Consider the following 26,054-nt stretch of genomic DNA (forward strand, 5'->3'; position numbering starts at 1 on the left):
CATATGCTTGGAAGAATCCTGTAAATAGTTCTGGACAGAAGAGTCTAGGAAAGCTGTTTGATTGTCAAAAATGTTCTCCTTCGAGCTCAAGAATGGTTCATCCCGAAAAGCAGGAAAACAAGCTACGGTGACAGAAGACGTGAATGTATAAACAAGGAGCAACTGGCAAAACTCAAATATAAAGTATACAGGAGGTAGAAGCAAGGACAAAAAACCTGAAAGGAATTAATAGAGAGACAACGTCCAAGTATGCAGGGATAGGGTTAAGAAAGCTGAAGACCAGTTGGAGGTGAACATGCAAAGGGATTCGAGGGGCATCAGGTGCATCAGCAGCAAAAGATATAATCTTTGTATGTATAATCTTTGAAAGGACATGCTGACCAGGACAGGGTTTTGAGGACTTGAGCAAATCAAACTCCACTCTTATATTGAGCAGCTAGAAAGAGGATCCAGGGAACTAAAGGCTAGTGACCTCATATTAAACACTAAGATGACAAAAATAAACCTGGAAACCATTAGGAAACAACGAAAAAGCGATCAGGGAGGACAAGCGTGGACTCATGAAGGGGAAGTCATGTCTGATCAACCTGAGAGTCCTATACACACAGTAAGATGACCAGGTTTGTGGACAAGGGTACAGCAGTGCTCGTCAGTTACTTCAACAAGTAAAGCTTTTACCACCAACAAAGACTAAACAACTGGCTAAACTGTTGGACTTCGAAGGTTGTAATCAGTGGCATGAAGTCCAGATGTCTCCAGGGGTGTGCTCCAGGGGTCAGTACTGCAGCCAGTATTATATACAAGCTTCATTAATGACTTGGATGACACTGCAGACTTGGTAGGTTTGTAGATAATACAAAACCAGGAGGAATTGTTGGTACAGAAGATGGGTGTGCTGCCATTCAAATGGACCTTCATAGGCTGCAGAAATGAGCCAAGAGTAATTTCATGAAGTTCATCAAAGGTTAAATACCAAGTCCTACATGTGGTTAAGAATAACCCCATGCACTACCACAAGCCAACAGCCAAGTGGCTGGAAAGAAGCTTTGCAGAAAGAGACCAGAGCATCCTGGTGGACATCTACTTGAACATCAGACGGCAGTGCATCCTCACAGCAAAGAAGGTCAACAGCATCCTGGGCTTCATTAGTAAGAGCATTACCAGAAAGCCGAGGGAGGTGATTACTGCCGTTTATGCAGCACAGGTGATAGGTATTTGGGGTACTGTGTCTAATTCTGGGCTACCCAGTACAAGAGGCACATATGTACTACAGTAAGTGGAAATTTCTGATGGAAAGGAGTAGAGAAGATGGAATCTGATTCTTCCCAGGGGTATTGAGTGAACAGACAGACAATAATGGTTACAAATACAAGAAATCTGATTTCAATGTAAGAAAAACTTCTTTTATGGTGAGAACAATCAAAGCACTGGAACAGGTTGCCCATAGTGGTTGCAGTCTCCACCTTTGCAGATATTCAAAACCCAACCCAACAGTGTCCTGAGCAACCTCCTCTAGCTGATCCCGCTCTGAGCTGAGGGGTTGGATTAGATCATCTCCAGGGGTGCCTTCTGACCTTAACTATTCTGTTATAGGAAACCATAAGTATTATTGCTCAAATTACTTGTATTCAACAGATACTTACACATCACTAGTGCTCTACAGAAATCAGCAATAGATGCTTATAGAGGACCTTAAGTTGTTATTGTAGGTCTTCCCAAATCTCTATATAAAGCTTATTTCTTCAAATATTGTCTATATGCATTGTTTTGTTGTTTTTTTTTCTCCTTTTTGTGTGTGTATTGTTTTTAGTCTGAAAGCATCATGTGAACAAAACACTGCATTTGATAGCATGATCTTAATGAAATAGCCACAAAAAATTTTCTTTAAAATCACATTATTTGCACACTCACAAAGATGTATCTTGAATGTAACTGAAGCATGAAATTCTGAACACAGTCGACTTGTTTATTCATTCATATCAATAACTTAAGTGTACAAGTAGTGGAAAGAATGTCCTTCTACGAAAAAGTTTTGGCAAATGTTAAGAACCAAAAGCTTACAGGACAAATGAACTAATGGAGATATATATGAGGAAAAATTGTAAAATAAAATTTGTATTTTTATATCATCTAAGCCTTATAAATTATGCATCCGTTTTTACCTTAGACAACTGGTGGAATGTTGAAGAAACTGCATCACAGGGCAGTTACTTAAGAAAATCCCTATCATATTGAGCCTAATGGTTCATTTCTTTCAGAAAATACAGATTTATTTCTGCAGTGTTTTTTTCTGCTAAGATAACTGTTTTTAAAATTATGTTGCACTTTCTGAAGACCAACAAAAGTAGAAATGAGTATATCACAGTTTGAAGTGACCAAACATTATAATTTGCAGTCCTGCTGTTTCACAGGAAGATAAACTTCAGAGACAGTAAGCAATTACTTCCTGTGCATCTTACATACCTGTCAGCAGGATCTTTTACCACCTCAGCTAAGCACTGGCTCAGGACTGGTTCAGAGTATTGGTTTGTGACTGCCTCCTGTTCTCTTCAGCTGTCTTTTTCTCACTCCTTCCCTGAACCAGCACTAATGGTAATGTAGTCAGATCGGAAAATTAATAAAGATTAAAATTAATATAGCAAAAGATGACTGCATGGATGCGCAAGCAGCAGCCTGCATAAAACTGGCAATAACACATGGCTAGGGAAAGGGCAAGTCTACCTTCTTTGGTTTCTGAAGTGATTCTCCAAATCAATCATCCTTACTTACTAAGCTTCAGTTTATACTGGGGAAATTGTTCATATTATGCTCTTCACATTTTCAGCTACTAAAACAAATTCTAGCCGCTCAGTAGTAACCACAGCATTTTTTCTTAAATTACTTGCCCTCATAAATAATTTTGGAGTTGTCAAATGAATTCTTAAAATTGCAGAATGAAAGCAGGCTACATAGCCTTTCCTAAAATACAGTCACTATAAAAAAAAAGTGCAAAGACCCCCAAACCTCTGGGTCACTTAAATATTTGAATGTCTTATGAAAATAAAATAAAAACAAACAAACAAAAAAAAACACTTGCATTTGTTTTTACTGAAAAGCATTTAGCATTCTAAAAGATTTTCCATAATTTCCATTGGCAACAATTGTGAAAGCTGAGTTGTATCTCTACAAAAGTAAAGAACTTACACTTCGCTATTTTGCATTTAACTGTTCAGCACTAATGCCTTCCAGAGGACAGCTTAATCTTATTGATTAAGGTTTATATCGTTAATAGATTTTTATTCTCATTTAGGGTGTTTTGCATTTTTCACACAATGTACAGAGCTAAATATCTCCCTTTTAGTTTCTGCACACTTTTGAACTCTGGCATGTCCCGAGCCTCCACCAACAGCTTCACCTTGACTCTTACCAAGTTAGATGAATGTAATTATCTCAGTTTGTGATCAAGATTCTTTGTAAGACCAAAAGACAAAATGGAGCTTTTCTTTGGAAAGCAAATCTAATTTGCTCTTTTCCTATAGTGCTGACACATGCTTTAAAGCAAGAAAACCCAAACAATCCTATGCTCAGCACAACCCAGGAATTTTAAAAATCACCTCTTTGTATTTATCTGAATCTGAATGACTCAGGACAGAAAAAGGGAAGGGATCTTTCAAAAATTAGCTGCAGCATGTAAAAGATATTAACATGAGTGACCGCAACGAAAATATCAGCAATAGGCTTTGAAGAAATCAGGCGTGGGTCACTGAATAGAAAACAGAAACAGATGCTAGGCTGCCTAGCCCAGGTCACTGCAGGGAGAACAACAGCTGCCTATGCAAGTCTTGCCTGGGACACAGAGATGGTGCAGGACTCTACCATTACAATTTTTATAGCACGTGCTTGATGATTTTAGTATGGGAGAACAGTGGAAAACCAGATGGATTTTTTTTTTTTTGGGTGGAGCTATGGCAAATTGAGTCATTTATTTAGTTTCAGTACTTGTTTTTATTCTCTTTTGTGTGTAGTTTTGGAACTAACAGAGAGAGTATGAATGTTGACTAACTACACAGATTTAAATATGAAGTAGAGGTAAGAACTTCTGAAGTGCTCTACCAAGTTATTAATATTTTAAGAGGTCTTAAAAGCTATTTTATAATAGTGCAGATACTGTTGGGACCGGAGGGTCTACATTCACTCAATATTAACTGCAGCATATTTTAAGATATTTTATTTTCACATTCACAAGGGGGTCAGAGGAGAAAGTCTTCTCTGATCAGCCTTATATCCACAATGACTTTTAGCTAAGAGTTAAAAGACTCCTTTTTATAACCCACCAAACAATATTAAAAGTGACTTCCAGAGTTGTTCATCCATCCAATTGCTACAACCTCTACCATAATAAATCTCTGGATTATGTTACAGAAAACTGAACTTGCATCACAAATCCTGGTAAGCAGAAGGGAGTTTTTAAAGTGAATTTTTCTGTGATTGCCCAGCTCCCCATTTCATGACTCACGCATTCCTTCCAATCATATTATTCATCACTTCTTTTCATGGAGGCAAGAAATTATAAATGATTACTATCTTGATTTGTCTGAGCACAGAAAAAAGTATCTTTAGAATGCATGGACAACTCTATTCAATAGATTAGCTACTTATTCAAAATATGTTTCACTGAAAATGCACAATATTCTTTCAGATGTGCCTTTAGTTTTACTAGTTGTTTTAAGAATGCACATGCATGCACTACAAGTGTCTCTCTAAGAGTCTTAAGAGTAGTACTGTACATTTTAGGTGCTTTTAGACAAACAAAGTATGTTCTTTCAAGTTGTTACCAAAATAGACTTCTCAGTCCCAAACTGCTTTCACTTTCACTCCCAGATAGCGCAGGTATTTATTAAGAACAACTAGGCATAGCAAAGCAAATAGAAAATTGTTTAAAGATAACTACTTTATAAATTGGGAAGTAAGATGTTTCAACTCATAATGCGCTTTATGTTTTCAATCCATTAAAAAGAGATAGTTTAGATATGCCATGGTGAAGAGTTGCATAACACAAAAACAGTTCTGTACAGAAACAGAGAAAAGTAAATTTATCTAGTTAAATAATAGCAAAAGTTTCACTTGTTGGCTGCATATTAGGAGAAACTTCAATGAAAAGCTTATACATTAAGTTACTAGATTACCCATACACAACAGCTTCAGTCTACTAATAGATATTGTAGTTCCAAAAGAATTACTTGTTTACCTGAATCCATAAATCACATGAAATCCATGTTAAGCTTTACAGTACAAAAGTTAAGTTTTTCAGTATTAAAGAGCTCGTGATTTGTTATTCAAATGTTAGAATTGACATGAATATGACAAAATGGGACAATCTCGGATGCTTAGGGTATTTGAAAGCTCTGGTCAACTGAAACATGGCTGAAACAAACAAACAAAAAAGAGAGGAACAAATTAAAGAGCAGCAAGAAAAAACAAGACTAGCAAAGCTTCTCGTGTTTGATATTACTGCTCTTTTTACAACCACTTTATGGGATGTTTTTAATGTGTGTTGATCCTTACAACAGAGCAAGTAATATCAAATCCAAGTACAATTTTATGTCAAATACAAGACCCCCAAGATAAAGAAAATAGTCTAAAATTGGTGTTTACAAAATATAAATGCTGTAATACACTATATTCATTAACTTCAGGGCCACTATCAGCTTGTCCTAAGTTATGCTCAAATGTTTACAAGATTCGAATTTCAGCTGAAAGTGAAAACAGGTTTCAGTAGAGACAAGTCACCACACAAACACAGCCTCTTTCACTGACCTTCTTGCAACTTCACTGTATTGTTGACATGATGTCAGAGGCTCTTTCTGGTACAAATCTTTAACTACACACGTCAGGACAGAGTGTGCTAGTGGTGTTCCAGGTGTGTGCTAACTTTATGCAAATAAGGAGGAGTTAAATCAGCAAAACATATTTTTTGATTCTTTCAGTGCTGGGGACAGAATGAAGACAGAGATGCTTAAACAGGACTAAGCTATTCTGACTACCGCTTTGCAAGGAAGTTGCATCTGAGGTAGAAGTGTGTTGCTAGTGTAAATAAGCTAGCAAAGTGCTCCTGATACAGACTTTACTTAATTCATTAAGGCATATTTCAGTGAGAAAGACTCATCAAAAACCTTCTGGCTTTGATGTATATAAACTCAGACATCTCTAATTCTGAACTTGCCAGTTGTCGTCTTTTGGATACTACTCATTTCCTGCTGTTAACGTGCATTCAAAAAAAAAAACCCAGAAGGCTGCCTAAAGTTTATTCAATTTTTACTAGCACTACTGAAATATAAACAGTTCCTGTAAGTCTTATGATGATTTTTTTCACTCCCTGCAGAATAAGAGGCATTTCCTCTCCAGAAAAAACATCAGATATGATGACCTAATGCCAGGTGGCCTTATGAAAATCATAGAGAAAAAATGAGATAAGCATAAGGGGAGATAACAAAATCCCAAAATATGATAATACAACTTATATTATGAAAACTATAGAACCCATGTTTTGCATAAAAAGATAAAAGAATGAAGAAGTGTAAGTAGAAAAGATGCATGTATGTAACTAGCAATAAGGCTACTTTCTATTGAAAAGCTTTCACAGAACAGGCTGCTGGGGTTCAACAGTCAAGCTAAACTTCACAATTTACTATGTAAGTGTTTAACCATGCAGCCATACTATCTCTAATGTTCTTTCAGATTAAAAAAGAAACAAAAAACAAAAACAAAAAATCATCTACCGTACAGTGAAAGACACTTGTATGAATGTAGAAATATGTAAAGAGCAGGGTATTTTAATAATATAATCGGATGATTCATCTCTGCTATTGCTCACAGATGTCCAACACAAAAGAGCCTGTGCTTCTCAAAAAAACACTACTGCTACCAATATTACATCCTTAAGTTCTTATCATTATGATATTGCTTCAAATGGCTACACTATTTCCTTTCAAATCCACATCCTTTTAGAGCTCTCATCTCCCTACGAGCTCCTTAGTTCAAGCTGAGAACAACTGCTCACTCCTTTGTGACCATGCCATAGAGTGCAGTACTGGACCTACTGAGGCAACTTCTTCCTGGCTATACCTTTATCCTCCCACAGACATTCTCTTTCTGAACAGTACAGAAAAGACTTTTCTAAGGAACATACAGATTTTTTAATTTTTTTTATGCCGAGGTCTTACTATGATCCACATTTCACCTGAACTTTTATTTTACATAATGCATGTTCTCTCTTTTTAAAACAACATACCTTCATACTGTCAAATCTGATCAGTCCTACATCCTTAACTGCAGATTTCCACAATGCATTGCAAAGCAGTCCTCCCACAAAGTGAAACAGAATGTGAATATTCGTTTTACAAAGCTACTGTATGTTTGGTTACAAATACTAGAGTATTTCTCCAGTATTTCCTTCAAAGGAAAGGACTATTTTTTACTACTTGTGAGAGCTGGAGAGTGCTGATCCCTATTCTGTGAAGCATGCTATCGTCATTAGGATGACAAAATCAAGTCTCATTGTGGCAAGAAGAAATATCATTTAGTGTCAACAACACACTGCTATTGATTTGAACTCCTCCTTGCCTCACGGGTGAAATAACAAGCTCCTACACACAGACTCTCTAAGCATACCAATAGAGGAGAGAAGCAAGAAAAATACTAAAAATGGATATATTAAAGATACAACAGGAAATATATGACTCACGAGATGTAAATTCTTTTATCTGTATGGAATAAATTGAAGAAGAGCTTAATATGGCTTCTGTGATTTCTATGGAGTTAGATTAGAACAGAAATACACCTATCAATAACACACCAGATTTAGGCTCCCCAACCAGCATCTCCTAGATGTTCGGCAACCTCAGTGAAACAGGCCAGCTTCATTTTCATGATCTACGACATGACTATTCACATTTTTAAAATTATGCTTTCTTTTTTTTTAGCACCCCAGTTGGCCGTTTCAGTGTAAGACAAGGAACTGATTGAGCATAGAGCTGAAATTATCCTTTTGCATTACTTGCAGGATCTCTTTAAAACAGAGCTAAGAAACTGTCAGTCAACATGGATGGGTTCACTCTTTTTTCTATTTCTGAACAGATTTTTTTCCCTGAAAATTGCAAAATCATTTGTCTTCTTAAAAATATATTAAAAAAAAAATAAAATAATAGTGAGACCTGCAACATTATAATAAATATCACTTTGAACAGTAATAGTTATTTTTTGAAAACTCAGTGATGCCTTTAAGCAAATTTGCAAAACAGAAAATGTAGTAGGCTGAAATTCTACTTATAGCTCCAAACTGCACCCAAAATTTAAGCTAATTTCAAACACATACATAGCACCGTAGTCAGCATGCTAGAAGCCCACAGTCCATCTCTTAAAATGTGAAGTAATATAAAAGTCATAAAAATAATTTTAAGATAACTTCTTTTTAAAAATACTGTGGAGTAGAGGAAAAAAAGCTATTTTCATACCATATCCAGAAGACGGGTGAGGTGTTAAAGAAACCTCTTGTTTAATGTGACCTTTGGCTGTACTTTCACTTGTCATCATTATAAAGTAGCTACTTTCAGTGCCAAAACAGAAGCTGCGTTATATTACCCTCTAACAGTAGTAACACGTATTTCAGGAAGTGTTTCATACTCTGAGAAACCGGTGGCAGAACACATTGACAGCACTTACCTTTGTAATTACTTATAATGGGGCTTATTGAACAATAAGACCTCATTTACACAACGAAATAAGAGTGACTGCACAAAATTTCATACAGCATGTCACAAACTAGTAGTATACATTCAGGAACTCCCTTGGAGTTCTCAGCTTCAGTCAAAACATTCAAATAAAGAGAAATGCGAATTTCACATTGGAACTCTGCCCCAAATAATGACAATATTCAGGGCTTTGTTACTGCATACAGACCAGAACCACTGCATCATTAAGATCTCTAATACACTTGACTTTTCTTAACATATGTAATTACAAAAATATTTCTGGAAAGCAAATTAATTTGAAATTCAAGTAAGATTAATAGAACAAATATGACAAATTTACGTTTTATACAACCGTAGCAAGCTGCAGAGTAAAAATCACTAGCTTTCATTATCTAAAGCTGTTCATCTAACACCGTAGAGAGAAAAACCATTGATACATACTGTACACACATTTTTATCCATGTACATAAATCAAAGGAAACAGCTTCCTTTAAGGCAAGCATATGAAGATACTAGAGCAAGATACAAATTAAATATTCATACATTCAATATTTCAAAATAAGGAATTTGGATATACACATGCATAATTTAAGTTCTATAGTGAAACCTGTCTACAGAGGCCATTTCTACTGTATTTCAACAGCATTGAAACTTGAAATGTACAATGCAGCCTTTCCAAGCTGTGTTAAAACTTTAAAGTATATAGTAATTCATTTCAAGTACCAAACACAGAATAAAGGCCATGTTGTGCACACAGCTCCTTTCCACAGGAACTACCTCTTTGCCCACTTCATTACAGCTCTTCCAGCACTATGAAACAGGGCTGCCAGTCACTGTGCTTTCCTACAAAGTGGTTTCAGGCTGCCCAAAGAGGTAGTCAGTGGGAACTGAGTTGAACAGGTAACTTCAGGTGTAAGAGGCTCACAGTTCCTGAAAAAACACATCATTACCATTTACTCCAAGCCCAGTTCTGATCTGAGGCACCTGTTTTAAACTCCATAGAGCCAGTGCTCATATACGCAGGCTGAAATTGTCCCTTATTCTGTTTTAATACATTTACTCAAGCCTCTTCAGAGAAAATGATGACATCTCAGGCCTTTTTAGCTGCCAAAAGAAAGCAAGGCAAAACCAGGCTTCACAACTGAACATGCGCACAAAGAATGATTGTTTGTGAACATCTGACAGCAGTTTACACACAACAGCACAGAGATCCTAAATTTTAGGAGTTTTTAAATTCCTATGCATGCAAAAAGCACTCTGGGTCAAAAAAAAAAAAAAAAAAAAAAAAGCCTACTCTTCCCCACCTGCCCCCTCGACACATACCTTCTTCTGTGTGTGCCTAAAGATATCATCACTCCCCATATCTTTAAACCCTTGCCATGAGAAGCAAGTCTCTATATAAGATATTAATGTGATTATATTATTTTCTTATTAGAAGTTAAATGTTTTAGTTCAAATATCAAGAGGCTCATTTAAAAAGCATCCATTCTGTCTGGGCAAAAATATCTCAAGTTAACTTTGAGAATAATTAAAGAGTACTTAATAATGGGAAAACAGAACAACTCTGTTTCTACACATTTTATGGCAAACATTTATCTTTGCTCCTTAAAGGTCACCCATTTGATCTTGACACATCTATGAAATAATACAAGCAAAAGCTAAGTAAGTAGAAAAGTGATATTAAGCAATACAAAGCTAAACAAAATTAGTATCTACATGGTAAATTGCTTCATTGAAAACCATCTATGGATTCTGCAAAGAATATACTTTTGCCTTAGAGCTAGTACTTTAATTTTCAAGAACCAAGAAAAAAAAATCAAAACTAGTCAGTAACAATGCAGCGTCGAAAAGCAATAAACTCAAAATTAAGTTATAAATAATTTAAAGCATGTCATGAAGATGTATTAATAATTCATCAGATAAATAATTTACTAAATAATCAAATAAATAAATAATGAAATACATAAATAAATCAGCAAATAAATAATTCTGCAAAATAACCTAAACAATAAGTCACTAAAACAAATGACAAACCTACAAAACTACAATGATTTTCTAAATTCTGATAGTTTTAAATAAACAAATGTATATAAACTAGATCAATCTTTGGTGGATAGAGAAATAGTTTTCACTGCTATTGGTAAATTCCTGATTACACTGCACAAGGATACAATTTTAGATTTTACAAGAGTGCAGTTTTTTCCTTGTAAATTATTAACATGATTGCTACAATACATCCTGCTCTGTATTTTACGTGTAGTCCCTTTATGTAGCTCATTTCCCCCCCAAAAAAAATGAAAATCTCTTTACAACATTCTTAATTCAAGTTGCTTTTTTTTTTTTTTTTTCCTGGGTGCAGTACTTACAATACTGCAATAGCCTTCTTGGTGGTTCTCTTACTATCTTCTGCAAACCTTCAGAAGTTTTGCTGCAGGGGGAAAACAAGTAGAATAACCTTAATTATTACAGATGGTATCTCATTCATTAGTGGATGACAACATTTTATTTGAAAGCACAAGAAAAGCTGTTTTATAATTCTACAAAGCAACTTAATGTGAAACAACCATTACAGTTTGCAGACTACCTAAAGTTTTCAGAAGTCTTTGGTGGAATGAGTTCAAGCAGACTGAGTCCTGTTTCTTGTATTTAAGCTGACACACAATCTGTGCAAACTGGCACTAATTCAGATGTAAAGACAAACCATGAGAAGGACAAAATACTTGGCTGACATCTAATGTTATCCTTGATTTTGGAAGTTCATAGTCCTTGAAAGAATACAGTGAGCCCGTTTACTCTCCACTATCTCAGTACCTTCACAATTTAATTAGAGCCCTGCACTCCAAACCCAATGCCGACACCACAAAGGTCAAAATCCATCCATCTCCCAAACCAGGTTTCACTCTCCGCTTATGGTAATGAATACTACTGACGGTCACTACGGTTAAATACCATACATATATATATGTACACATATACACGTTTACATATACATATGTACACACACATATACATATGGTACATGTATATGTATGTATGGTTATATACATATATATGGCAAAGTGGCATTCTGTAAATACAACATTTAAAGAAATGTGCAAGAAATGTAATCACATTATCAATTTTTATCCTTTCTCTTGAAAAGGTTTATTTGCTTCCTTCCACACCACACATTACAAGGAAGTAACACAGTTTTGTAAGCCATGCCACTGGCCTGGATTCTTAATCTCTGTACAGGCCAGTAAAACTGAATGAATATGTTAAATCTGAGGTTAACAAACAGCTATATATGGTATACACACATCGTTTCTTGCTACCTGGTTCAAAGGAAATCAGTCAGCAGTGCTGTTTCTGCCGGTAAAATCTCTAATGGTTGATGCTGTTGCTGTATTTCAGCATTTAAAAGCATAAAGGATAATTTACTCTTAAAACTACCTGGGCACATTATATTTAACAAGTCTCAAATTCTCTTTAGGGATTATAATAAGGAAACACTTTGCTTAATCATAAATTTTATATTTATCTTGGCTAAACACCCTCCTTTGGATAGACTGCCATGTTTTGTCAAGAAAAATCAACACAGTGGAAATGAAGTACTTGTTCTGTTGTGTGGTCATTCAAAAGAGTATGTAGAAGTAATGTAAATGTGCACCAGTGCTGCTGATAATTTCACGCTCTCATACACTCATTTCAATTTGCTTTAAAAAAGACTATTCCTCCTGGCTAAATATAGTCATCATGAAAAAGCATACCTCCCCTTTGAGCTAATAACATTGCAAACCCCAAAACACAAGAGTACAAAAAAACTTCTGTATTTTAAGCAATCTCAGACACATTTTTCTCACAATATACATAAATATTTTTTTCCTGAATTGGGACAAACATGAATGTATTCTCTTTTACTTCCCAGATTTCCAGATTTCTATTTAAGCATGGCAATTCCTTTCCACCCCATGCCTGCAAATCCCATCCAGTCCCGGCACACATCCAACATGCCCTAAATCCCCATCTTTTTAAGTAATAGATTGTTGAAAAAGTAGTATATTCCTCCACACATTAAAAGATTTTCAGGATTACTGGGGCACACAATGGCTCAGCAGCGATCCTGAGATTACTCCAGGCTGAAATTTCCTGCAGGAAGTACCACTAAGGCACAGATCAGCTTCATTCAGAAGGCAAATTGGCAGCCTTTGGTAGCAAACTGATTTCTCACTAATGAGTTACAGTAAAGCTAAAACTGTAATTACAGTCACTGATGTCTGAAAAACACATTTTTCCCCCCCTCTAAAGATTTGCTTAGTTTTCAATTAGTTTAATGTTTAATTTGGGTTTTTAATGTATGGTTCTTGACCTGACCTCCTCACGTAACAAGTTTTTGCCTGAGTTAAAGGGTCTTCATGTTCTGCTCAAACAAACACTTAAAGACAGGACACCTCAGAGAGAAGGTATAACAACCCATGACCTGAGATAGAGCCACATCCCTCTCTATTGCAATCGAATGCAAATTCCATTTCCCACAAGAGGTAAGGACAGAAACTGAATGTGATTCCTTGCCCCTGTTCAGCCCGCTGGTCCTTTTCTCCCCAACCTCCAAACATAATAGAAGTCCCTTTACTTAACAGAGCATGCAAAACACTGCTCAGTGGAAGGCTAAAGCAAAATTCATTTGTATTTTACAGACCAAGGATGTAAACCAGAAATAGAATAATTGTGTGAGTTCTGTACTCTGCCCAGGCTGAGAAGCCAACTGCTGCAAGAGGGAGACCACATTGCTGGCACTGAAGCTGATTTGGGTAATAATGCAAGGAACTGGTTTGTACCATACACCCAAGAAAAAAAAAAAATCAAACATTTACAACAGCAAAGTTATAAAAAAGCTCACTTTATTTATAATAATATAATAAATAGCACTGAGCAATAAAATCATCTGCTATCCTCCACCTTTCAACACTGCCATTAAACTAGTTTCCTAGTTTGCATGTATAAACCACATGAACTGAGATCAGATATTGATGGCTCTTCCCTTTGGGAACTCACAAAATACTTGCTAATGAAACAAAATTTTAGGAAGCGATTACTGCGAAATTTTAAAGTTTAGGACATGAGATTTATTTATGTATTTTTCCTTCATGTTCAGGTGTAGACACATGGGAACAGAGAAAGACTAGACAGATGCACTTACCAAAATTACAGGTATGGCCAGGTACTGACCATTATATTCTGACTCATACTTGAAGGATTCTTTGAATAGTTAAAAGTTATATAAAATATTTTGCATTATTCATGAAAAAAATTTACTCTAATGGATTATTAAATTCAGGAAATAAATAAAATGTAAATCTTTTCCATGCAAGCAGCCTCATTCCTCTGCCACACTCCCTTCCCTCTAGTTATTACAATTAATCTATTAAATACAAAATGATCTGTTTGGACAACTTTACACAAGAAGATACTTTTGTGACTCAGTACCGTACATCATTAAAAATTTTCACTCTATTATCTTACTGATTTTTCTTTTAACATAAAAAGTAACGAAGTGCTCGTGATACACATTAAGTCTAAAAACTGTAAAGGTAACACAGTCTTACAAGCAGTTACGGGATAGCTTTGAGTATGTTCCTAGTAAGAACACTGAATATTTTTTGAAAACTTTTTAAATCAGCTTCTTATGTCTCTTAGTAAAATAACAATTTTAACATATTAAAACATATAGTACAATGTTAAACCCCAAACTAGTGAACCAGCTGCTATCAACACAATACATAGCTCATTTGGCTGTCACGATCCACATTTCCTAGCTGATTTTTAGATAAAAACAAGCAGATTACTAGGAAAGGTTTATCTCAAATTCCCACATGTACAGCATGCCACATTAAATATATGCAAATCAACCATTTTCTCCTCTAGTTTTTTTGAGCTGACAACTCGTATGACCCGAAGCCATGGTTAACGATTACAATTATTTGACTTTCATATTTATACAATCAGTCATCAGATATGCATGTTAATTGATTTTAACAGATAGTTTTGTATTCTAATGATCAACTGTAAGCACACATTTTACCAACCTCTTGATTTATAAGAAAATAAAACTTGTAACAGTTTTCACAATTAACCCTTCCTTAGATTGATTTGCAGTATTTATCACAGACTTCTTCACAATACATTTATATGGAGCTATCCCCAACTATGGGATCTTTCTTTTGATAGCAAATACTGATTTTTTACCTAAAGACACTGTTCTGTTGTGTTGAAAAATGCAATTGCTACACTATTGAAACAATTCTCTATTAATTAGAAATGATGAAACAATTACATGTATAGTTTGAATAAATGGACTGGACAAAGACTTAATTTACAGTTATTTCATATTTACGTATTGAAAAAGAGGGAATAATCTTAAAGTAGCAAAGAAACTTAATCATGTACTTCTTGATTCTAATAAGCCCAGAAATGCCACATATATGACAGTACAACCTTAAATTTGAGATCCTTATTTCTCAAGTAATGTGCTTTCTGTAGTAATGTTTTAAGGCCAAAGCATTCTTCTGTTGCCATCTCAAAACGTATTAGTGAATTAGTTATTTTTTTTTTACACAGCTGCAAATGATTCTTTCCAGTTGAATTTTAACTTCAGATGCCATATTTATTCAAGCATCAAATACAGAACTACAAATTGCACGAGTCTGCACACGAAGGACTACTGCGTAAGTTTATGCAGTGTGTAATCATTACCTTACACAACTGATGGTGGCTGTGCTTTCAAGATATTCACATAAAATAGAGTGGATATTACAACTTACACTTAGAAGGATCTGATCATGTCTTATTCCACAATTTAGGCCTTAACCCCTGTTGGACTAAAGGCTATGGCTCTAATTTTGGTCAAGGAAGGGCTGCTACATCCCTCTCTTAGTAGATTTTAATTCTGATACAGACATTTTAATTACTGCAACATGCAGAATCTTTCTCTTTTTATATAAATAACTGAACGAGGAGTGGAGTCTATTCATCTTCCATCTAAATGAGCATCGTATACTTCAAGTTCTGCTACCAATCTCTTTTTGGCTCTCTGCTCTAATCAATTTCAAGCGAAATTTATCTATTTTGAGATACATTCCCCAGAACAGAAAGCAGCATGGACATATTATAGCATTCACCTCGGATATATAATGCTGATTCAAGTTCCTGCTATGGTCTCACAGACAGAAGAAACTTAAAGCTGTGTTCATGAACAAGCACATTAACCGCCAAAATACTGTATAATGAACATTTCTGATTTTTAAGAGAAATTAATTTCTTAATTACAGCCTGAAAATAATGAGATAGGTATTAAATATATGATAGGATTCTGTTGCTGTCTTAATGGCTATTTTCCTTAATCTCAGGTCTGGTGTTGTGGCAAATGCTGATAAAGCAAATAAATTATCTTCAGTCTTTCTCTTATTGGGAAACACCTTCTTGGTGTTAAAAGGACCTTGATTTCATGCTGAATGTAATGAAAATGTCTAGGGGCTGCAGAAAGCTGAAATCCATCCCACCCTAACCAGTCTCCCACTACTGCTACAAATATCAAAGCAGAAAGCCCCTGGATTCTTTTTGTAAAATCCAGTACTAGAAGACATCCTCCACCTTGAAGACTGGCTGTGAAGTTTACACTTGTAGACAAGGTAGACCTTACAATAAACAGAAAGGTGAAGCGAAGATCTTAAAGTTAGAGTGAAACTTCAATACCAGAATAAAACAGCAGGAAATAAAAACTATGACAAATATGCTTAAATTAAAATCTATGTTAGATATATATACGCCTTGTGTAAAGATCTAATAAACTCAGAAATAGATGTAATTCCTAGTTTCAAAAAATGATTAGTGTCCGCCGCTTTTCTTTAAATTGACAGTGTTAAAAATTACAAACCTAGTTGTATCAGCTACAGAGGAAAACACGGAAAATTTAACAACTGTGTAAGTATGGGCTTCCTGAGCCAAAGCAGTCCTAGTCTGACTCACAAACACAGCATATTCAAGTTATAATTAATATCAATATTTTCACAAGATGCCAGAACTTGGATTAAGGGGGAAAAATAAGAAAATAGTAAAATCCTGTTGTTTACAACTTATTTTTTGGGAAAAAAAAAGAAAAAAGTATGTTAATTGCTCATCATAAAAAGGCTCAATGATTAGAAGCAGCACTAACTAACTAACTATTCAGTGTATTTAATAAAAAACAGAAGGAAACGAAGTAGAAAGCAAATTGGTGACAGCGTCTGATGACAACTTTTGCATTACAATTGAGATTACAATAAATTCCAGGGTTAGGGGTTAAATTAAGGCCATGGGTAGAAAGAAGACCAATAAAATGCATTCTGTGAAATGAGGGAAAATCAGAAAATAACATACCTAGAAAATGTTCAAATGGAAGGCAAGCAGAGGTCATTATGAGTTCAGTGATAATCATGCCAACATCCAGACCACTACAGTCAGTTTGGATCACTGAAACTTAAGGGGATCAAGAAAAAGAGAACTGGAGAAAAAAAAATCCAGAAGCTCTACACAAGTGACATCCAACTACCATTGTATAATCTTAGTCAAAGAAATGGAATGGAGATCAATGAAGTATAGGAAACCATTTAGTAGACTGTCTCTGTTGCACGGGAAGATGTTTCTATGTACTATTTTTAATATGCGCTATTTTACAAGTAGAAAATAAGCTTGTAAATGGATACTAAGTTTAACACAACTAGGTAGGTAAATTTAGTGCAACTAGAAAAATATTATTCATTTTAGTATAAAACTATATTAGGCCAAGGGATATCAAGTCCTTGGAAACTTAGGATGTCAAATCATCACTTTCCACTTTCCTTTTGTTTCAGAAGAAGCTGTAAGAAACTGAGGTTGGGACGCTGGCTGAACTCATTTTGTAACCACTGTTATTTATGATTTCAGATCTTAGAAGAGCAAAACATTTATCAGACACTACTGTTTAGAGAAAAATAAAATATATTTTAAAGGACTGGACTAAAAATTACAGAATTTGAGAAAAATATCAAGGTTCTTAAAAGCAAGGTGAAGAAGAAAAGGGCAAAAGACGAAGACCTACATGAACTCAAACAGATACAGCCTAGTTTATGGTTGAGTGCCAAGAAGCTGTTTGCAAGAGGAAAAAAGTCTCATCTGAATCACATAACCACAGAACATCTTGGGTTGGAAAAGACCTTACATATCATCTAGTTCCAGCCACATACATCTAGTCCCTGCCACATACAGGGATGCCATCCACTAGATCAGGTTGCTCAAGGCCTCACAAAAATCTGGCCTTGAATACCTCCAGGGATGGGGCATCTACAGTTTCTCTGGGCAGCCTGTTCCAGTGCCTCACCACTGGACTCACTGAGTCCAGAATTTCCTCCTAACCTCTAATGTCAATCTCCCCTCTTTTAGTTTTAAACCATTCCACCTTGTCCTGTCATCATATGACTGAGCAAAAAGTTGCTATCTTTTTTATAAGCCCCGTTTAAGTATTGAAAAGCTGCAATGGAGTCACCCTGGAGCCTTCTCTTCTTTAGGCTGAGCACCCTCAGCTCTCTCAGCCTGTCTTCATAGGAGAAATATCACTGAATGTCAATTGTCTCACAGATTTGGCACAACTCCACCAGAAGACTACATTTGGTGTCCCTACATTTCATTTCTACTTTCCAGGCTTTAACCATCTGCATCCAAAGGTGCTCCAAATTGCTTAGAAATCATCAAGGATAAGGATTTTCAATTGTCACTGATGTAGAAAACACCGTCTTTATGATATTTAGTTAACTTCATACCAAAAACCTGTAACCTTTTCATAACTCATTGTATAACCCCAACAAAAAAGAAATATGTAATTTATAAGATGGATCAGTTCCATATGGACATGCAAACCCTAGTGAAGGTGCAAGGCATGGAAAGAAAATACTAAAGAGGAGAACAGAAGGTGGAGGAAAGAACCATTGTTCGGGGTGATAACAATATAATCTAATAGAAAAATCTAAGCGCACACAGGCATCAACTTAAACCAGCCAAATACCATATTTATAGACTCTCAAAATTGCCAGTCTGTGAAATGGAAACCCTTACACAACCTCCATGTTTTATTTCTACCAACACCAGTGACACTACACCTCACTGCATTTTTACAATAATGGCTAAACTTCACTGCACTTACAAACGATAATAAAAAACAGATTAATAAGAATAGCAATAGTTTGCTTGCATAAAACTGACCCGCTACACCTTGATGCTCCCTGCCTACAGCAAAGTGACACATAAATACTGTGTGAGCAGCCAAATGTCTCTTCTGACATGCATAGACTACTTAGGAGACAGCCAGTGTCACTGGAAGAACTATTACTTGTGGCATGCAATTGGACAGAAAGAAACTTCAATGATAATAAACAGAAAAAAGAAAAAGGGTGTGCAGCTTCTTGTAGAACAAGTAAACATTTCACACAGAGTCAAGTTAGTGAATGCAAACCACAGCAGAAAAGTGCTGCAAATTTCAACCGTGTTAGTGGATAGATTAATTTAGGGAAGAGGACATAAGCATCACCAACGCAGAACAAAATTGCTGGGTTTTATTTTAAACACGCTTAAATTCGTTCTTTAACATTTAAGTTTAAATGTTGATTTTATTCTGTGCATTTTCCATTGCTTGCCACCTGAAGTTGGAGATCCAAACGTCAAGAATAGCACATTTGCAATGCTGAGTTGTACGAACATCATCCTAACTATAGCAGTTCAATTTCAACAAATTTCTCTGGGTTTTTGCATATCGCTGAATAAACGACTCTGGAATTAACTTACTTTTCTTGGAGGCATTATATAAGATTATTCCTTAGTCTCCTCCTCTTTGATTTAGTATACCTCTTAAGATAATTTATTAATGTTTTGGATATCTCATTCATCATCCATTATTACTGGTGTCGTAAATTAGAGGAATGGAACAAAGCACTGTACTATACATATTTTCCATATTCATCAATAAAATAACCACCTATGTTAGGAAATAATGTACAAAAGAAGTTGGTTTATCCACTAGAGTGAGACTGGTAACCCTTTATTTTTTAAAAATATCCTTAAACCTGCAAGCAGATCATTAGATTTACAGTAAAATATGTTGTTAGTGAAGTAAAAATCACTAAAAATTACCATTAAATATGAGAGGACAGAAATACCTAGTCTGCAAAAAACAAAAGTACACACCAGAAATTGCTATGTCCTGAAAGTTACTCAAACAAATTAGAAGGTCAATGAATACCTTATACGGTATTGCATTGCACGAAAAAAAATGAATGAATCATTCAAAACACTGTAATTTTGCCAGCATATTACAAGACAGTAGAACAAGCAGGAAAGATTCGACTAGAAGAAATTTAAATACTGGCATCATTTCTCTAAAAGCCTGCCATATTATTTCTCAGAAGACAAGTTACCTAAACCAGTGGTATTTTTTTTTTTTTAATTAACACTATCCCAACACAAAGGACATTGGAAAAGATGACTGTAAAGATTTCAGAATATTCAGAAGATAATGACCACTAATAGCAATCCTTGTTAGTATGTTACATAGCAATATACTATGCTATATAAAGTACTTGAAGGAATACAGAATTCATGTTAAGACATTAACTATTGAGTTAACAAGAACATGATGCCTGTATTAAATTACACCCTTGAATTACGTTTGAAAATTGAAAAATTCACATTCTGTTATTTTAGACAAAGACTCAGTTGATTTATTTTGTACACATTCACTGTTTACTTCACTTTAAATAAAAAAATCAGGTAAATGAGTATTTTACATGATGGAACAGTACTGCACTCACCTCTTCTCTAAATGTAATATGACAAAGTTTGAGCCAAGTCTAGTAATTCATTAATGGAACCAGATACAAAAGAATGCATGCTCTTTTACTAAAAGAGGAAAAAAGACTGAACATGTTGGATTTAAGGTGGGTGAAAACCTTCAGAGACTAGCACCTGTGCATGTGATTTCTACGCAGGGAAGAAAAAGCTGTTATTTTTTCTTCTTTAGGCATTACAGATTAGGTATTCCAGATTCCCCCAGGAGTTGAAACCAACAAAATAACTATTTCCAACTAAATAAAAACTCCTTTCATTGTGTCACCTATACATCAGGACCCTCACTCTTTCCCACACAGAGCTACTTTTAGTAATTGATGATTAACAAAATATATCCATACCAATACATTTTAATGCTAATTCAACTAAATATATAAGATGCATTTTTCCTTTACTTTGGTTAATTATTAACAAATCTGTTTAATGAACTATGTATGACACTTTCCTTTCAGTAGTTTCAATTACCACAGGAATGCAACTTTTGTTACTCTCTAGTTTGATCAACACTTGGCCATGACCACGATACTCGTTATTCAATCTATAACAGCAGCTTGCAATCAAAGAGAACCCCTTGCACTAAGGTGTACATGGTTTGAGGATTCACATAACGTGGAGGAACCAGTCCCTTCACTGCTTGAGAGCAGCCATTTGCTCTCTCACTCTTGTCTCTGCTTCACGTTGTATCAAATGTGCATTGTCAGGGAAACACTGAGATTTATTCTTTCCCGTGATGATCAAGATAATCACCCAGCATGTGGGTTCCTTGCATTCCATTTTTAGCCTCAGTGAATTTCTCATATCTGCAACAGAAAACCATATTAGACAGGACAGACATGCATATCATACCCCACATTTCCAGCAGTTGTCTAAGGGGTACAAGATAGTTCTCTGTTGCAAGGAGGACTTTATTGAATCTGTTTTTTCCATCGCCCTTTGGAGTGCTCTAGCCCCTCAGGTAGTAGCTAAAAAAAATAAAAAATAAAAAAAAATAAAGTCCTTAACAATGGCACCTTTATTCAGTCCTGCAAGAGTTTTGGCAATTTAGCGTTTCCAAACCATCTGATTTTTTTTTCCTACCTTACCTTTTGATCATTGAGTGGATAATGTATGTTGGCATGGAATTGTTCACAGAACCTCAGTCAAGGAACATACCCTGCTGATTTACCCAAGATTCACTCCAACATATTAATCTTGAGAGGCATGGGAAAGGGTTCATCTTCTCCTCATGCTAAATAGTTTACTTTCTTGTACAAATTTAACAACAAAACCTAAGTGAAGGCTAACCAAAACTGCTCTAAGCAGGCAGGGAACCTATGCTCCAATCTGAGTATGTCATTTCACTTGTTAACGAGAGACATTAACATTAATTAATGACTGTGTGAAAGCACTGAAAAATCATGGAAATAATGCTTCAACTTACCCCATATTCATTTTGAAATACAAGAGGCAAACTTCCTTAAACATATGCCAACATAACTTTCCTTTAATTCTTTTTACTTCCAGGCCTGCTGAAAATGTCATCAATGCACAATAAATTATTTGGTGACTCTAAAGCATTTACTGAGAAGCAAATGAAAATAAAGCTTGTTTGATTAGAACGTGGAATAGAAACCAATAGAATTTAACACAAAAACAAAAACTTTTGCATTAACGGTTCTTGAAGACATACTATCCTGTCTTCTTTTTAACATCACTGATGTAGGAGGCCTCAGATGTTTATATGCCTGCTAGACAGGATCAATTCCCCTAAATGTTGACTCTTAAGGGAATCCATTATGTTCTCTATTCTCACCATTGCAATGTTCTCTAATCACAGACAGCACGTGAAATTTAAACATAGGCTTCTCAGCAACATCCTATCTTCTAAACCTTGCTGGGTACCTATACCATATGTATGACAGACACGTATTTTTAAGCCCCATGTATGAGAACAAATGCGTCTGAATGAGAATGTGGTAACATATGCTGACGGATAGGAAAATTAGGAAACCAGTGGCAAAAAAAAATTGAGCAAAAGAAAAAAAAAATAAGCTCAAATATTCTTGGGACAGTGGTGAAAGTAGAGAAGAGATGGGTGTATGGAGTAAGAGATCTATTAACCCTTTCTGTATTAATGTTTAATTGAAAGTACACGGGAACCTGCAACTATCTAACACTCTTATCAGTAAAAAAGGCCCAGCAGGACATCCAAAATAAGTGGCTATTAAGTAGTCTTAGGACTACTAAAGGAGGTGGTATCCTAAAGCAAGCAGAGAGGTAACAGCAGATGGCAGAAGCTGGTATTATCTGGTGTGAAAATGTACTCCTCCATACGGGGCTGTGATACTCATTTTCCCCCAATGCAACTACAAGTAGAGCAACGAAGCTCACTAAAACTGTATGATTTAATAACTATTAGACCAATACTGTTAAACTCAGAATCCACTGGAAACGTACTACAAATTGTCTCAAAGAAATAGGGCTTGTTTACTCCTCATTACAGTGTCAGGGAGTCAAAGAGTTGATCTTGAACAACAAAAGCCTGACAGAAGAAAACGCCGCCAGCACTGTCAGACACATGGAAGAGAAAGTCAAGGCTCAAATGATTGTGTTGATCTTTGACTAAAACTATAAAACAAGTCAGTTTCTTCAAAGCCAAACACAGAACTGCAGCCAACAATGAGGAATCCCTGAGCTTTTTTCACACAATGAATTTTTTGATGTTTTAAGCTTTTGGGATTTTTAATCACGCTTGCTTTAGCAAGGCAGATGTCTATGACCCAGACCCAAAACAACTATAAGCCTGGTTTTCCTGACTAATCTTATTTTTCCTACTGTCACCTAAATTCCAGGACCAAGACTTATTAAATAGGTAATGTAAAGTTTAACTAACTTTTCATCAAATTTTTCTTCCCCTGTCTAATTTGAACAATTGTTCAGATTTGTTCATTAGCTGAACTCCAAGATATCCATATGTTATTATTCCCAAGGAAATTGGAGTGCTACTTTCAAGACTTGACACAGATCTGGATCTAAAACTCATCCCACTAGAAGACTAACGCATGCTTAACATACATGATTTTATGGTCTTAATTCAAAATAAAGGTAATTATAAACATCCATATTTTCTGTTTAAAAGCTATCCTTATTTATCCTTCCCAACTCCTGATTCTCAGCATTGCCTCTACTGGCCTACGTAATTCTGCCTATCCTTACTTCATAAGGAACTCAAAACAATAGTTTAAGAAGAAAAAAATCCTACATTAACTAAACCCTTTTCAGTGTATCTTACAGTGTAATTTTACAGTATATTTATAAGCTTTCTGTTGCTGCTCATTAAAAACCAGATTCAAAGCTTACTATTTAGATATGACCTTATTTGAAATAAAATTTTAACCCAGATCAAGTGAAGTAACATGAGCATACTGCAGGCATCATAACCAATATAGAAAAGTAACAGCAGAAAAAAAAAAGAAAAAAAAAAAAAAAAGAATAGAAACAGAGGTACAAACAATGGACAGAAAAAAGTTGAACTTAACTGGCTGGTGCATACCCTCTTCTTCCCACCTCTCACTTCCAGTAAATTTATCTTGCTTATAATTATACTGCTCAGTTCAAGCTTGTTTAGCTGAAGATTTTTCCATCACAGAAGTCAACAGAGAAGCTGCTCCTGATTCATGGGTACTGACCAATTTTGTTTCCCAGAACAAACACTAAGCTGCCAGAAGCCTAGGACTTCAACATTTGACTTCGGGAACTAAGTGCTTACTCAGCAGGCATCCAGAAGTGTATGGTTCGACGTACAGCAAAAACATGGGTGACCAAAAGAAACTTCCTCTGAACCATCAGATCAATTAATTTCCTTAACAGTGACAAATGCCTTCAGAACAGCAACACACAACAACAAAAGTCTTCTAAAATTCTTCTAAAAAGACAAAGAATATATGCTGTAATGAATTATGTCTTAAAAAATAAACTGCACTGAAGTAGTTCTCCCTACTACTATTAAAGATGTTTTCAGTATTGTACAGTTACACATACAATACCTCAGAGTAAACTAATTTCACAAAATTATATGCTGGCCAGAAAGAAAGGGCGTTATTTTATTTACTATTTATGGGCTATTTGTCTGGAGTGTTTACAACGACAAATATTCATTTCATTTTAATCTTAAATTTCCTCAAAGAGTGTAACACTTATCACAAAAAGAAGATAGCTTAAATAATTAAATCAGTTAAAGCTCAAAATCTAAACGTGAAGCCAAGTCAAACATAAACAGCAGGAATAATGCCCATGTGAGTTTTATACAGTGTACTTCCCAATCTCCTGTACTTTTACTAATGTAAAATACATCAGCTTAGACAGTGTAATCTTAATGTTCTTTAACTTTTTTGATTATGAGGTATTACCTCCAGGATCAAAAGAGGTGCACTGTGAATACAAATTTCACATGATCTTCAACTTCAAAAGAAGCCTGCTCCAGTTGGATTTTCTAGGCACACAAGATATCATGAAGATTACATCATCCAAGGTTTACCAAGATAGTTGTACGTTTACTTACTAGACTGGGTTAACACTCAATAACCCTGGTTAGCCATTCACCCTTCTTTATTCCACATGCTGGACTAGAGAGAATCCTAGAACAAAAATCCTCAGTTCACTGCCTGTAAACCACATCAAGTGAGTGAGCTAAAGAACTAAAAATAAGCAAGAGTAGAAGTTTTTTATAAATCCAAATCTAATTTACTTTTACTCTGCATATTTCAAAACTTTGTTGTGTTCTCGTGGTCTGACACTGAGAATGAATCGCTTCACTTGCTCTAATAAAAGTCCATCTGCCATAACATTGCCTTAATGCACAAACCAGTCACTGAGGCTAGCGATGCTGACCAGATGACCTTTAGTAAATACAGTCCATCAGATATTTCTCATTTAAGGCAGACTAAGTCAGCACTACAGGTGTGTAGAAGAAAGCCCCCCTGGTGCGTTATCACAGAATAGTTATTCTCGCCTTTTTCCCCCCTCTTGTTTTTGCACATTCTGATACAGTTCTAGGAATGGCAGCTGTTTTCTGGCCAGAATGCTCTGGATGCACTCTTAGGATCAAGATTCATTGAAAGAGAAGACATAATTTGTTTAAAATACCATGTTTATATTTAAGGCTTATGAATTTAATCTAGAATTCCGAACTACTTTACACAGCACCTTTTACATTGACTAGACACCAACAATCTCCCTGTACCTCCTATAGCATAATGAAAGAGATGAAGAGATGTAAATTTAAAAAAATTACCTTTTTTGTTCATTAGAGAATAAGGGAACAGGTGGTATTTCAAGACCTCATTTCATGAATGTCAGAACCAAGACAGACTTGGTGACACAAGCATATATGTCATGGTCCACAACTGTTGAAGGCTCAAAGATGCACGATACCGTGCACGAACTTTTCAATTAAAG

General features: G+C 35.5%; 1 protein-coding gene across 5 annotated transcripts in view; it reads right to left on the minus strand.

Moving 5' to 3' along the window:
• TBC1D5 (TBC1 domain family member 5) overlaps positions 1-26,054 on the minus strand; it is a 318,698-nt gene that overhangs the window by 280,005 nt on the left and 12,639 nt on the right. For 2 of the 5 annotated variants that reach the window (XM_082754395.1, XM_082754394.1), the window contains exon 2: positions 11,096-11,157. The exons of 2 other annotated variants lie outside the window; for them this stretch is intronic. The gene's annotated coding sequence lies outside the window, so the exon portion shown is untranslated. Of the gene's footprint in view, positions 1-5,796; positions 5,823-11,095; positions 11,158-26,054 lie in introns of those variants that run through there. One more of the 5 variants, XM_082754397.1, reaches the window with a different exon arrangement.

This window comes from Aythya marila (genome assembly GCF_965140915.1).
Source record: "Aythya marila genome assembly, chromosome: 2".
In the NCBI taxonomy this organism is placed as follows: Eukaryota; Metazoa; Chordata; class Aves; order Anseriformes; family Anatidae; genus Aythya; species Aythya marila.